Consider the following 13,052-nt stretch of genomic DNA (forward strand, 5'->3'; position numbering starts at 1 on the left):
AAATAATAGCATTCATGAAAAATTAAATATTTAGAAATAAAGAATTAAAGATCTTTACAATGAAAACTACACTGCCCTGGAAAAGGAGATTGAAAAGGGTATCTTAAAAAATGATCAAAGAGAACATAAGGATATGAAAAAATATACTCTGTTCCAGAATTTATAGAACCAATATTGTCAAAATGGCCAAACTTCCTATATTGATAAAGGTTTAACACAATTTATATTAATATACCAACAGAACTCCTCATAGAACCAGAGGAGATAATCCTAAAATTCATATGGGACAAGAAGAGACTCAGAATACAAAAAGCACTCTCAGGTAGCAAGTGCAAAGCAGGAGGCATCATAATCCCAGACTTCAAATAATACTACAAAGACACAGTAATAAAAACAGAATGGCAAGAAAAGGCGATCAGTGGCATAGAGTATAAGATGTAGAAACAACTCCAGGCATATTCTCCCACCTGATCTTTGACAAAAAGCACAAACACTCATACAAGAGGGAAGATAACCTCTTTAACAAATGGTCCTGGGAAAATTAGCTATCCATGTGCAGAACCATGAATTGAGACCCATATTCTTAATTATGTACTAAAGTAAAATCAAAATAAACCAACAGTCTACATGTTAAAATAAAGCCATAATCTGCTGTAAGATAAAAGGGCTAAAACACTTGAAGATACAGACATAACAGAAACTTTCTGAACAGAACTCCAAACAAGAAATAATACAGTAATCAACAGATGAGTTCAGATCAAATTAAAGTTTCTGCACTTAACAATTAACAGAAAGATGGAACAACCTATTGAATGGGAAAAAGTTTTCCAGTTCCTCACACAAAGCACTACTGATATCTGGGATGTACAAAGCACTGAAAAAACAGACTCCTCCAAATAAAAGGCCTGATCGGAAAATGGGCTATTCAAAAGAACTGACATATATCAGAAGAAGAAAGACAAATGAGCAGCAAATACATGAAGAAATTTTCAACATCTCTAGCCATTAGAGAGATGCAAATTTAAAAAGTACTGAGATTCTTATTCCAGAAAAAAAGTTTATCATTAAGAAATCAAAAATAACAAAGTTGGTGAGGTTATGGAGAAAAAGGAACTTATATATAATGGTGAAAATGTAAGCTAATACAACCACTATGGAAATAAATATGGAGATTTCTAAAAAAAAACCCTAAAACTAGAAATTCCATTCAACCCATATATTCCTCTTCTAAGTATCTTTCTGAAAGTGTTAAACAGATAATATCACGGTGATCCTTGTACAACCATGCTTATGGCAGCAAAATTAACAATAGCAAAATCTTGGAAACAACCTATACATACATTAATAAATGAGTGAATTACAAAAATTTGGTATTTATATATAATAGAGTACTACTCTGCTGTAAAGAAGGATAAGTTTCAGTCATTTGTAAGAAATATATGTGCCATGAGAACATACTAAGACCGCCTGACGGGAGGGACTGTAGGCAGCAAGATGATGGCGCAGACTCAGGGCACCAGGAGGAAAGTCTGTTACTACTACGACAGGGATATTGGAAATTACTATTGTGGAAAAGGCCATCCAATGAAGCCTCACCGAATCTGCATGACTCACAATCTGCTGCTCAACTATGGCCTCTACCAAAAGATGGAAATCTATCACTCTCACAAGGCCAGTGCTGAGGAGATGACTAAGTACCACAGCGATGACTACATTAAGCACAGATCCATCTGTCCAGATAACATGTCTGAGTACAGCAAGCAGATGCACAGATTCAATGTTGGTGAGGACTGTCTAGTATTTGATGGCCTGTCTGAGTTCTGTAAGTTGTCCACTGGTGGCTCTGTAGCAAGTGCTGTGAAACTTAATAAGCAGCAGACAGACATCGCTGTGAATTGGGCAGGGGGCCTGCACCATGCAAAGAAGTCCGAGGCATCTGGCTTCTGTTACATCAATGATATAATCTTGGCCATTCTGGAACTGCTAAAGTATCACCAGGGAGTGCTGTATATTGACATTGATATTTACCATGGCGATGGCATGGAAGAGGCCTTCTATCCCACAGACCGGGTCATGACTGTGTCCTTTCATAAATATGAAGAGTACTTCCCAGGCACTGGGGACCTATGGGATATTGGGGCTGGCAAAGACAAGTATTACTCTGTTAATTACTCACTTCTAGAAGAGATTGATGACAAGTCCTATGAGGCCATTTTCAAGCTGGTCATGTCCAAAGTAATGGAGATGTTACAGCCTAGTGTGGTGGTCTTACAGTGTGGCTCAGACTTCCTCTCTGGGGATCAACTGTGTTACTTCAATCTAACCATCAAAGGGCATGCCAAGTGTATGGAATTTGTCAAAAGCTTCAACCTGTCTATGCTGATGCTGGGAGAAGATGGTTACACCATTCGTGATATTGCTCAGTGATGGACACATGAAACAGCTATGCCCCTAGGCACAGAGATCCCTAATGAACTCCCATACAATGACTACTTCGAATGCTTTGGGCCAGATCTCAAGCTTCACATCAGTCCTTCCAATATGACTAACCAGAACACTAATGAGTACCTGAAGAAGATCAAACAGCAGCTCTTGAGAACCTGAGAATGCTGTCCCATGCACCTGGGATTCAAATGCAGGCAATTCCTGAGGATGCCATTCCCGAGGAGAGTGGTGATGAGGATGAAGAAGACCCTGACAAGCGTATTTCAATCCGTTCCTCCGACAAAGAGGTTGCCCTGGTCTTCGGGCTCCTACACTAACATCTGCCGATTTTAGGTTGGGTCTTTTCTCACACCTTCACACTGGCTGCAAATGAGCTAAGCAGCTCACACTGCCATCTTCCCCAGCTCTGCAGGTGGAGGTTAGTAGTCTAGCTTCCATTTTTTGAGATATTTTCATTTTTTGTGAGACTCTTTGTAGTAAAATGGCACATTTCTTTAAAAAAAAAAACCCTTAAATTAAGAAAAATAAATGGACAGGAATGGAAGGTGATGAAAGAAATAATTAAGGTGTGTTATATGCATGTACCAACTCCCCACGAGGAATGAAATCATTATGTTCTACAGATGTGTGCTAATAAAAAAACCAGAATGTTTGTTAGGAACTTGGGGACTCATATGGTAGACATTCATAAACTTTTTATTAACCTCAAACAATAAAATATAAAATTAAGAAATACATTTTTATAGGGCCAGGGAGATGGTTCAGTGGAATAAGGGCTTCCCTGGCAAGTGCAAGGGCCTGAGTTCAAACCCCAGTTCCGCCAAAAAAAAAAAAAAAAAATTTTAGAACAAAGGTAGATTTAACTATACTCCTTACAGTATAAAATCAAGCTACAAACAAGGAAACCTCTAATTTGGCTAAATTACATTCATTTCATTGGCCCAAAGTGCTTAGGAAAAAGACACTAAAAGTATGATTAGGCAGGCCAAATAGCTCAGCAGATTAAAGCCCCTGCAAGCAGGTGAAGGGGCCTGCTGTGTCGACCCCACCCCTGGGGGAGATGGCAATTAAGACTGGGCGTGGTGGTCCTCTTGGGAGGCTGTAAACAGGTGGATCACTATGAGTCCGATCTAGTAGTGAGACCCTGAACACCCTGTAGACCCTTCCCTAAAATACAAAAAAAAAAAAAAAAAACAAAACATGGTTCTTCCATGAAAGACTGTTGGGCTGAAGGAACCCACATTTAATAAATAAATGTAGTTATATAATATAAATATATCATTTAGCTGAAGTAGCCACATTATTATTATTATTGTTATTATTATTATTATTACTTGTATTTTAGGGAAGAGTCAACAGGGTGTTCAGGGTCTCACTACGGGATCAGACTCATAGTGATTCTCCTGTTTCCAGCCTCCCAAGTGCTGGGATTACAGGTGTGCATCACCACACCCAGTCTCAACTGCTGTCTCAGCGTGCCCCAGGGGTGGGGCCGGAATGGCAGGCCCGGAGATTAAATCCCCGGTCCATGCTCCTACTTTCAGGTGCTTTAATCCACTGAGCTATTCGGCTGGCCCTGAAGTAGCCAGTTAAACTCATTCAAATCTTATTTATTATGAAGCTACTATTCCTAGTGAACTTATCACCATCTATGTAGCATATTAACACATAAAAAAAATTGGGGAGCTCAGGGATTGCAGAGATATTGAAAAGAAAAGGAATTAAAAGTTACAGATCAGCAATTAAATTTTCTGCAGAATAACTAAAATAATTAAGTTTGGAATAACACTTGACTACACTGACTTCTTGGCTGTTCTCCATACCATAAACTCCTCGCACTTGTACTCTTGGCAGGGTGTAACACTACCCGAGTTACAAATCAGGCCTGCTGTCAATCATCATTACTGCTTGCCATATTGATCTGTGTTTCAAGCAGACCAATTTCCTAAATCATACTATCTTATTATCCATTGAAACACTTCAAAGCCTCCTCATGCTCTTTCATATTAAAATCTAATCTCCTTTAACATGGTATGTAATGTTCTTCATGTTAGAGCTCATTTTATTTTGTAGTATAATTTCTTACTATCCATAATTTGTTTTGCTTTATGCTTCTGAAACATGAAAGTATTTTGGTTTATTACTCATATCAGATGCTTCCCTTTGGTCACACTTCCCTAGCATTCTCTTTTTCCCTCTTTCTTTTTGTCCAATGTATATTAATTGTTAAAGATCTAATTTAAATGTCTTCTCAAAGAACTCTGTTCAGACTACTTAATCAATTAGATGATGTCATTTTTTAAAAGAGAGAGTACAAATTAGAATTAAAACAGAGAAAATCACAGGCCAGGGAGATGGATCAGTGGAATAAGCACTTCCCTGGCAGGTGCAAAGGCTTGAGTTCAATCCCCGGTTCTGGAAAAAGAAAGAAAGAAAGAAAGAAAGAAAGAAAGAAAGAAAGAAAGAAAGAAAGAAAGAAAGAAAGAAAGAAAGAAAGAACAAACAATTCATTTTCAAGTAATTTGTATTACTTAATGGTAATATGAATTTCACAGTATTTGTTTTAATGCATAATGTTGTCTTCCAACCAGTTATTCATATTACCAGATATATGCATATAAAATTGGAAGAAGAAAGAAAAAAAGAACAAAATGTAAAAAGAATTAAGAAGATAAAAATACAAATAATTGAAAAAAGAGACAAAAAATTAAGAGTTATCTGCTCCTTTACCCAGACTAGCAGAAATGCAGAGTACAGTTGTCCAAACCATCCTGCTTACATACATAGACAAATCTCTTTCCCCCACCCACTCTCCTGTCCTTCTCAATTCAGTAACTCTTTCCTTTTGAATAAGTTCATTCCCTTTTCCCAGTTAGATGATGTTATTTGATCCACTCCAAGACTTTACTGTCACTAAGGTTATTGCTTAGCATTGAAATAATATATCAATGTTATCTTGTTGTTAAGGGCGTTGTAGATGTTCAATAAATACTTCTTAAGTAAATGTTTCTGAAAAACAGAATCAATTGTCAGAGAGAAGAACAGATGAAGGAGTTCTTAGAGAGTAAGATGTACAGAAGTTTAATAAATGTCTCTAGAGCAAGTGGCAATTGAGCAGTTTGTTGCTGAAATAACAGAATCTGACATTAAATTTCTAGTCCATATTCCTGTGCATTGAATCAGTTCTTCTATCATGATCATGGCTTCCAGTTTCCAGACCATCTTATTTTTTACCTGATCAACCACTAAAATTATGATGATATAAAGTAACTTTTCCTCACCAGAATATTAAAGAAAAGACCTGAATTCCTGACCTTTGACTATAGTTTGTCAAATGTTTGTCCTAGTGACCAAAGGATGAGGAAGTAGTTCCTGTACTGAAGGGAGCTGGTTGTGTGGTAATTGCAATGCCTTGTCTGATTGCACAACCATGAGTAAGACCTTAATGATGCTTCCTGCCACACAGAGCCATCACATATAGAGTCATTTTCTTTTTCTGTACTTTTAGGGAAGGGCCTACAGGGGGTCAGGGTCTCACTACTAGATCAGACTCATAGTGATTCTCCTGTTTCCAGCCTCCCAAGGGCTGGGATTATAGGCGTGCCCCACCATGCCTAGTCTCAGTTGCAGTCGCAGGGTGCCCTGGGAGCAGGGCTGGCACTGCAGGCCCAGGGATTGGACCTCTGGCCCTGCACCTGCTTGCAGGTGCTTTAATCCTCTGAGCTATTTGGCTGGCCCTCTAGAGTGCATTTTTAGATTAAGATAGGAAATAACAAACATTTATTAGTGAATATTTTATCAAATGTCATTGTTACTGGAAATTTTTGGACCTTTATTGGCCAGTATTTCCTCGTGAAGGAGGACTTCATTTTCTGGTAACTTTTACTGACCGGGACACTTATTGTCCCAGGAAAAAGTGGATTGATTCATGAATAGAAACATAAACCCACCCCCATCAGTCATAAAACTCAATTCCAAATTATAGTTGGTTGTTACAGATGGTCCCCAAGAATGGAAAATAAAACCCATCATTTTTGTTCTTGGTAAAAGAAAGGTTAGAAGTTGTAAGATTCAAGACTTGCAAGATTTTTAAGAAAGTCCAGATATCTGTGATAAAAAGTATAATCAATAAGCAAAAAAGGAAAGAAAGGAATTGTTCATAGATGATAATAAATTGTCCTCAGAATAAACATAATTTAGATGGATACCTCAGTCTAAAGATAGATTATTTTGTGTCATGGACCTTCAGGGTAGTTCTGATACAAATACATGATCTGATATTAGAATGTTATGGCTCATTATACTTACAGACAAGGAAACACAATCACAAAAAGAATGTGACACAAAGATAATGAATATCTTGGTGGAAGAGGCTAGACTTAGGTCTTGGTTCATATTAGCAAATCTTCTGATTCCAAATCTTTTGGCCTGTTAAGTGCAGACAACAAAAGATTCACAGCTACATTAAAACACATCGGACATAGAACTGCTGAGTCACTTATCAAATATTGATAACATACAATGTAGATGTAATTTTTACATCAGACTGTATCATGCAAAAAATAATGAGTGAAAGAAGTTGTTTTGAGCCAGTATTTTGGGGGCAGTTTATTATACAACCATAGATAAGCTGAGTAGTTTCTACTTCAAATTAACTCTTTAATAAAAAGCACTTGCTTTTCCTTTCATGTAAATTGTTAAACAAAATTTGAATCTGGTTGACCTTTTGACTTCTGGTGAATGTTATGCAGCAGAAGTGGTGCTGCCTCAGTTTTGAGCTTCAGCCTGCAGGGGTTGGCGTGCTTCTGCTTAGAAGTCTTGGAGCCTGAAGTCATGAGTCATCCCTGCTGACTCCACAGCTGACCACAGATTTATGAGCAAGCCCAGCTAAGATGAGCCAAGCCCAGCCCAGTCCAGAAGATCCCACCTCATTGGATCCATCCTAAATTGCCAACCTTCAAAAATATGAACTAGAAATATTGTTTTAAGTTGTAAGGCTTGAGAAGGCTTATTTGACAACAGTAGTTCCCAAGTATACAAGCCTTTTATTTTATTTACTGTCAGCTGAAAACAAAATGGGGATCTAGTCATTATCTTGTCCTGTTTTGGAGAGTTTATTTTCTTCATGAATTTGAAGATGGAGCTAATAAGCTAACTTTCAGTATTTCTCTAACAGGATATAGTGAAAACACACAACACTTCTATGCCATTCCTTTCCAAATTTCACATCCTGAAATCAATGTTAAGAAGATATCAAACAAATCCAAATTGAATTTCAAAACAAGAATAGAAAGCTTCTGTCTTTGCTCTTGGTGGGTTTTTTTTCTTATCTTTAAAATAATAAAAAAAATCCAAATTGAAAAATAGCCTTTAAAAGCATCAAATTTATAGAAGGCTGGGAAGCACCAAGAACTGTTGCTTCTGGAAAAAGATTAAATGGTTGTTTTAAGAAACTGCAACACATGAATGGACTTGTTCCTTTTCCTATAAAGAATGCCATTAGGACACTAGACAAAATTTAGGTAGAGTGCATGGATTAGATTGTAGTAGAGAAATCAATGCTAATTTACCCATTTTGATAGTTGTATTGTGGTTATATAATAAATGTCCTTGTTCATAGGAATTATGTATTAAAATATTCTGTGGTTTTGTTACATAAAGTAGACAATCTGTTCTTGACAGTTCAGTCAATAAAAGTTTATAAAGAAAACAGTTGTAGAAAAAGAATATTAACAGTGGGGTAGCTCTAGTTCCTTAAGATAATACAAATTAAGCCACATTCTCAGTTCAGAGTTTTGTTTTTGATCATCAGGCCTACTGTCCAAGCACTGCTGCCTGGAGGCTTATTTCTATTGTTTGTCTTCATTATATTAAATAAGAAAAAGCCTATGTTTGAAGCATCAAACTAAAGCACTCAACCAGTTTTCTTAACCTAGAAACAAACAACAAAATGCCTATATGTCAGAAATATGTTACATGTATAATGTTTTACATCTATCTGTCTCTCTCCTGGTCACCAAACTGTTAATATGGTTATAAACAAACTGCTGCTTTGCATGTAACATCCTAAACATAATCCTCTTTGCTGTCATTTAGTGTACTTTTCAAAAGGGTCTACACATTACCAGAAAATGTGACTATGATAGCCCATCAATTCTTTTCTACTAAAGACTTTCTCACTACTCCTATTTATAACCAAGGCCTTATGACATCCACAATTTTGTTAAATATGTGGCATTGAGTTTTAGGAGAAAAAAAACACCAAGCTTTTCTATGTGAGAAGTGATAAAAACAACCATACTGAAATAAGCAAGTATGTTTAATGAATTTTGTATTACAAAATCCAAAAGACTTTGTAATGGAAGAATGTCAACTTTGGAGACATATAGATTGTGCCTGTATATTATAAACTACGATTATTTCAGCTATTAATACTTAGCAGCCAGATATTAAGTGAAATAGAGAGTAACCCACAAGTTTAAGAATTATATCTATGCTATATAATATATTCAACAAGTGAATAACATTAATGGCTAACAATTAAGAAAAAATTTTACATCTATACATAGTGAATACTAATTTTACATGACTGAGTTAGATATTTTCAAAAGAAAATCTAGATGAAAGTTAAATTGAAATTTTTTATTTTTATTTGTTGAAGAGTTCTCTAAGTGTAGAAGCAACAAGAATGCAACAAAGGAAAAAAGACACAGATTTTGCTACAACAAAAATTTAAAATCCTATGTATGACTTTAAAACATTAAATATTGAGTTCACACAAACCATTTTTAAAATGTTAGAGAATAGTAAAACAGTTTATGTAAGAAGAAATACATATAGTGAGCTTAATTATAGGGAGATAACTTTGCTAGTAGTCAAAAAAAAAAAAAGAAAATCATAACCTTGGAATAATAGCCTTCTATTACATAGATTAAAAATTACATTACATTAAATGTAATATATTACATACATTACATTAAAAATATCACAATACCCCATAGCAGTGAAGGGTGTATACATGAGCTAAATATTCTACATATGCTAGTAACATGAAGTATGAAATAATAGAACACTTTGGAAAGTAATTTGGTGTTTTGACCCAAGAGTCATAAATATTAATTTATATTAACCCATACTCTTACACAAAGGTAATTATTACAAAGTTGTTTGTTATAGGAAAAAAATGTCTGCATTGAAGTAGGAGTTGGAGCAAAAACTAAATACTGTAGCTAGTTGTTAAGTAAGCTCTGTCCCTAACATTTTATTTAATAGTAGGCACACATTAAAACAATGTGTTAGAAATGAACAAAAATGATACCATATTGGAGAAAAGTAGAATACAAAATTGTGTATGTTGTGTATACTATCTTGTCATTTAAGAACCAATGTAAACAAGGAAACAGTAAGATTGTGCAGTAGCATATTAACAGTGGATGTAAGGGTTTTTGTAATGAAATATTTTTTTGTGAACTTTGCGTATCGTTTGGCACAAGGTCTTGCTACGCAAACAGGACTTGTGGTGATCCTCCTGTCTCAGCCTCTCCAGCGCTGGAATTACAGGCATGCACCACTACACCTGGTTTCAGTGCCAGGACGGTACAGGGCTGGCCCAGCATGTGGTCCTGGGGATCAAACCCAGGTCCTTGTTCTTGCCAGGCACATAAACTGCCAAGCTATGTCCCCATCCTGAAAGATTCATTTTATAAAACATATTTCTAAATTAAAAGATAGCATATATTGACTTTATAATAAAAAATAAAGAAAATAGATGTGGTATTATGGTGACTGTAATCAGCTGGGAAATTTCTCTTGTATTACTGAGTAGTAACATCACCAAAATCTGTGAAATGATCATTCACATGCTATGACTGCACTCTGAAAAGCACAACTGTGAGACTGTGGACCACTAAAGAAAAAAATCCAGTATCCTCCTAGAAGCTGATGACAACATTTCATAAGACTTAGGTCATGCACCAACCTGCCCGAGGAGACTTTCCATGCAGTCATAGTTGCTGTAATACTTTACAAGCCTTCACAAACACATCAAGTGCTTACTGGTCAGGAAATAAACATGGTAGTTAGTTTTTTTGTTTATTTTCAACAGAAAGTGTGTCTCTGTCTTTCAACTCTTTGTAAGGTTAAGTTTTCAGTGTTTTTCTATTAAATATTGCTCTTGGAAGGAAGAACAAAAGCAGCAGTCTCACCATCAAGTGTATTTATAACATAGGAGTAATTGATAAAAGTAATATCCATAACCCATCTTCCAAAAGGCATTTTGAATGTTCACATTGAATTTGTGCTGGTAATACTTTAGGCCAAAGAAAAAATTTGGGCATCATTTTTTTTTTTTGTAGTTTTGCTGCTTTTCTCAGTAGAGGGCCTTTACAGTGAATGCAGCACAGTAGGGGGTAATGTTCCAGTTAGCTTGATAATTCTATCAGCAAAATGCCAGGGGGGAAGGACTATCATGTTCTTTTTGAATTGTGTTTTTGCAACCTGAGATTCAGGTTAAGGTTTCTTGACACATCCCTGGGTATTGAATCTGAATTTATTATTGTGCCCAATTTCCTCCTCCTAGACCTAAGACAAGTGCAAACAAGCCAGAAGTGGTTACTCCAAGGCCATTAGAGATCACATTAAAAAAAAGCCAAAAACCAAAGTAAGCATAATGTTCTAGTGGCAGGAATTAATCCACTGTGAAGGACTGAAGAGAAAGTCAGGTTGACATAAATCAGAAACTATTGGACACACTTAATGTGTTCTAGTTTAATTCAGACCTTCCATGTACGGATTCAAACACATTTAGTAAAGTGTGGTTGTTGGGTTTTTTTTTTTTTTTAATAGTGATTAAAGAAACAACTGTTTCTTCTTTTTCCCTTGTTCTCTCTCCTTCCTTTCTTTTTTACTGTAGGAGCAATAAGGCAGGTAGTGCCTATAATGTGGAAGGCCGGATATTTGCCAGGTTGCATGCATTCTGAACAGGTCGCCAACCATTCTTACGTGGAAACTTGTTTCTTATGACAGGTCTGAGATTGGTCCTCAAAGAATGACTCATGAAAAAAGACTTAGGCCTTCCTGAAGCTTCTGCTTCTCCCAAATATTTTTAAAACCCTCATAAATGTTCTATGTCCCATACCTATGCTCATAAGTAGAGGAATTTCATCATTTTGCACTCTTTGTTTCCGAGGTCATGTTTTTGTCTTCACTATCATTATCCACAAAATATCTTATTGAAATATTACAAAGACTAGCCATGAAAGAATAAAAAATGGAGTAACTTTTCTTATTCTCTGACAGAATTTAAGACTTTCCTCCTCTTACTGAGGTTTTAGAGCAGAAGTTTGAGAGTGATTTATCAAGTTTAATTCTGTACAAATAAATATTAAAATAAGCATAATATGTATTAATAATAAATTGCCATCAGTGAAAAATAAATACTACTCAAGAAACTATATCATCTTGTGATTAGGATATGAGTGAGAATCAGATAGACATTACTTAGAATCCGAAACTAGTAATTGTTAGGACCAGGATAGTAATGATTCTTGAGAAGTCATTATTACTGATAGGTGGTGTGTTATTTCTTGTATAGATGAGTTGAGTAGATCCTTGAAAATTGAAGAAAAATATCACCGTGTAGAGGTGGAGAGGTAGTTGGAGCCAGCTCATGAAAGATGTTTTCTGAATTTAGATTGAATTGTAAGAGTAAAAGCCACCAGAAAATGTGACTCAGAGAAGGATATATAGCTTTTGGCTGCATGATGGAGAATGGACAGCTAGACACAAAGCAGGAGGTATGACCTATCGGGGTAGCCCAGTGGTCTAGTGAGAGGTGACAGTGATTCAGGTTAGGTTATAGGCAGTAGGAATGGGAAGAAATGGAGAAATCCTGTAGAATCCATAAGGCATAGAGATTGGTTTATAGTAGCAAGAAAGAATAAATCTTACTCTCTGTTGTTCTCTTAATTAATTCAGTGTCACTATAGCAAAATACCTGATAAAACCACTTCAAAGGAGGAAAGGTTTATTTTGGCATATGCTTTGTGAGGTTTGAGGGCATGTTGTTTTGACCCTATTGCTTTCAGGCTATTGTGGTAGAGTATAACATGGCAGGAGCACGTGGTGGAAGAGACCTTCTCATTAATGGTGGCCAGGAAGCAAAGAGAAAGGAAAGGGCTAGAATTCCAACACCTTCTCTGAAGGAAAGCCTCCAGTGACCTAACCTACTTCCTAAACTCATCTACTAAATGTTCCACCACCTCCAAAAAGTGCCACAGGTTTGGACAATGCCTTTAACACAGGCTTCTGAGAGACACTTAACTAAACCATACTGGACAATGTCGATAGATTAATATTCTAATGTGTTACTCTCCTGATATACATTGTGTATTAACAGGGACCATCTGAGACATGATAATTTTGTTCAAATAGTAATACAAGTAGATAATCCTGTACACAATTTTTGGACAAGATCCGTTACTGATTTCTCAGCTCGTTTCCCTACACAAGGCTGGCTATTAGCATACGTTCAGAGGATCTGTACTTTTTATAAGCTTTGGACATGTAATTTAAAAATCTAAATTCTTCATGCTGCTCTTTAACATACA

General features: G+C 36.1%; 1 pseudogene; it reads left to right on the forward strand.

Annotated features, from left to right (window-relative positions):
• Positions 1-1,494: 1,494 nt before the first annotated feature.
• On the forward strand, positions 1,495-12,662 carry LOC101576120 (annotated as a pseudogene).
• The last annotated feature ends 390 nt before the right edge of the window (positions 12,663-13,052 follow it).

Source organism: Octodon degus, unplaced genomic scaffold (genome assembly GCF_000260255.1).
Source record: "Octodon degus isolate 3935 unplaced genomic scaffold, OctDeg1.0 scaffold00091, whole genome shotgun sequence".
Taxonomy (NCBI): Eukaryota; Metazoa; Chordata; class Mammalia; order Rodentia; family Octodontidae; genus Octodon; species Octodon degus.